Below are 3,147 nucleotides of genomic sequence, written 5' to 3'. Positions count from 1 at the left end.
TATGGTGTCAAGGCAGGCAAGGGGACAGGAGACTGATGGATCATGAGGACTTGTTCCTCAAGTCTGTAGCTCAATGGCTGTTCTTCAGGGCAGGGACCCTTTCAGTCAAAGCCTGGAAGGGGGTCTTCCCAGAGGAAGGCGGTGTGAGCTAGGGAGACGTGGAGTGAGGGAGTGCAGACCTCCACCAGACCACGAGCTCCCTGGGAGCTGGGCCAGAGACTGGGTTCCCTGGAGGATCCAGTGAAAAATGTTTTCTTTCTGACTCAAAGGCTGGGGTGATTTTGCAGACACAAGCAGGTGCCCTGGTATTACGGGTGCCAGATGCCAGATTCTAATTGGGATCAATTAGAATCCCTGGTGGGAAGGCTGCGGGGCTTTTGAACATCTTTTCCTGGGTTCAAATTCCCACTCTACCACTTAGTGCACTTAGTGGCTGGGTGACTTTGGGCAAATTACCTTCCTATGCCTGTTTTTTTTTTTGTTTTTTCATTTCGAAGATGAAAGCCAATCATGTGACAAGCCTTGTAGGATTGTTACAAGCATCAAATCAGTTAAATGTCTGGTTAAACAAAGTGAATTCTCAAGTCAGTATGTTTTAGTTATGATTGGCACCTTTACAGGGTATGGCAGAACCTTCAATCCACTGTGTCTTGGCCTGGGAAAACCCTGCATCCTGAGTAGTAAATGAATCGGAAGAGTCCCAAGATGCATGCAACAGGCAATGAGCTTCCCTATCTCACCCACCCCAATTATGACATCATCACGCTGGTGCTGGTGGAGGTTGTGTCCCCAGAATGTAAAGGAGGAGTGTCCTCAGAGGCCCAGTGCTGCCCACACCCTGCCTCTGTCTCAGCCTTCAGGGCACCCCAAGTTTGCTGTGCTCTAAGAAATGGGGAAGCACCAATTTCCAGAAAAATCATAGTGAAGTTAACCTGAGGAGGTTGAGAGACGTTGGTAAGAATTAGCTTTTGCCCAAAGAGAGACATAAGGCTGGAGAAAAGAGAAGTAGTAATTTGTTTTCCAAATCGCAGACCTGGATCTCTCATCAAGTTTCCCACTGTCTAAATCAGGGTTCATGGCTCATTTTCATGGGACACATGGGCTGGGGATGGGAGTGAGGAAAGAAGGGTGACAGAGACACATCTGGGCTCACACTGTTGTGGCTGCTCAGAAGGGAAGGAAAGCAGCTTCTTCTGTTTGGAGCTTGGTAGACCCAAGCCTTCTGATCTGCCCACCCAGCAGAGAAAATAGGCAGGAAGAGAAACTGAACAGAGAGGTGGAGGAGGAAGCTCACACAGGGTGGTTGGTTGTGCTGTTGATTTTATACCACCAGAGCTAATAACCAGCTCTATTTTTGAGGCTTCTGCCTTTTGATAACCTCAGAGCAGGCCACATTTCCTGATTTGGCCATAAATGGGGAAAAGGACTTGCCTACAATCAGTACTGAGGTAGGAGGTAGGACCTGGGAAGGAGGCCTTTCAGCAGTAGCGTCTGCAGGTGGAAAATGCCAGCAGGCCTTTCTCCTGCTCAACCTCTCTGTGTCTCAGGACATAGAGCAAGTTGTGGCTTCTCAGTCTCCAACCAGCTCCATGTGCCTTTCCTCCCTATGCTGCAGGTGTTCCTTTCCTCCCTCCATCACATGCTGTCACCACTTGCTCTATGTCCTGGGACAACTCTCCCCACTCAGAGCCTGACCACAGGGCAGAGGAAAATCTTCCCAGCTTTCTCCTCCAGAAAACCAGCGTGCAGACCCTCTTCTCCTTACTGATTCTATTGCTACTCACTAAAGAGAAGTAGAAAAGATCACAAAAAAGCAACACATCTAGGAGTGTTAAAAATGTAAGCAGTTTTTCCTCTCTGATCTCTGATCCCATTCATTTGCCCATTCATTCATTCATTCATTCATTCATTCATTCATCTGTCCATCCATTCATTTGTCCATCCAATGAGTACTTACTGAGCATCTGCTTTGTACCAGGGAATGTCCTGAGCCCTGAGGATGCAGCAGTGAACAAGACATATGCAGACATGGTCCCTGCTCTCCAGTGGGTCCTGACTCTTTTGACACAATCATGGAAGCCTGTCGACTTGTGCTCTCTGAAGTCCTGGTCCCTGTGGGAGCTGGGGACAATACCTACAAGAACCCACATTTTAGTCCAAGGGAAGAATAGACAGTCTGAGTGGTTGACCTGCATAGCTAGAAGCAGTGCAGCCAGGGCTGGACGTGCTAGTCTTGGAAGAGGCGGGGAAGCCAGAAGTCAGGGCCAAAGGGGCAGTGTCATGTGTTAAGAAATGAGCTCAGGGCGCAAACGAATGAGTCCAGGCATTAGGAAGGGGTCGGGAGGCAGAGGGTAGGGGAAGTGGCCAGTGATGGGTTAGGATTAGAAAAAGGCAAGGGTTTTGGCAATCTATCTTGCTGGGAGCTGGTTGACTGGCAGGAAATCAAGGGTTGATGATGGTAACAACAATAATCTTTGTCAAGTGTGTATTGAGTACTTACCGCGACTGTGCCAGCCACCAAGGCAAGCACTTTACATATATGGTTGGTCTCGCATTAAATGGTAAAGCGTTGGCTGGATGTCTGCTCTTAAGCATAGAAAGGAGGCGGGTGCGGTGGCTCACACCTATAATCTCAGCACTTTGGGAGCCTGAGGCAGGCAGATCAGGAGGTCAGGAGTTTGAGACCAACCTGGCCAACATGGTGAAACCCCATCTCTACCACTAAAAATACAAAAATATTAGCTGGGTGTGGTGGCGCACGCCTGTAATCCCAGCTACACTGGAGGCTGACGCAGGAGAATCATTTGGACCCAGGAGGCAGCGGTTGTGGTGAGTGGAAATCACACCATTGCACTCTAGCCTGGGCAACAGAGCAAGATTCCATGGTGGCACATGCCTGTAGTCCCAGCTACTCAGGAGGCTGAGGCAGGAGAATTGCTTGAACCTGGAGGTAGCGGTTGCAATGAGCCAAGATCGTGCCACTGCACTCCAGCCTGGGGACAGAGTGAGACACTGTCTCAAAAAAATAAAATATAGAAAAAGGAACCAAACCTACTCTTTCTAGACCCCAGCAGAAACTTAAGACCGTCTCTTAAGATGAACCAGCTCACTCCTGATCCCAAGCTCTTCTTATCATCTACATCCTAC

The 3,147-nt window shown here is 49.0% G+C and overlaps 1 long non-coding RNA gene across 1 annotated transcript; it reads left to right on the top strand.

The window, feature by feature from the left end:
• Window positions 1–803: 803 nt before the first annotated feature.
• On the top strand, window positions 804–2,441 carry LOC118151897 (uncharacterized). The gene is made up of 3 exons (XR_004740298.3): window positions 804–954; window positions 1,616–1,839; window positions 1,979–2,441. It is a non-coding gene; the product is annotated as an uncharacterized LOC118151897 (long non-coding RNA).
• Window positions 2,442–3,147: the final 706 nt, after the last annotated feature.

This window comes from Callithrix jacchus, chromosome 1, assembly GCF_049354715.1.
Source record: "Callithrix jacchus isolate 240 chromosome 1, calJac240_pri, whole genome shotgun sequence".
Taxonomy (NCBI): Eukaryota; Metazoa; Chordata; class Mammalia; order Primates; family Cebidae; genus Callithrix; species Callithrix jacchus.
Note: the sequence above shows the minus strand (reverse complement) of the source record. Positions and strands in the feature narration are given on the sequence as shown.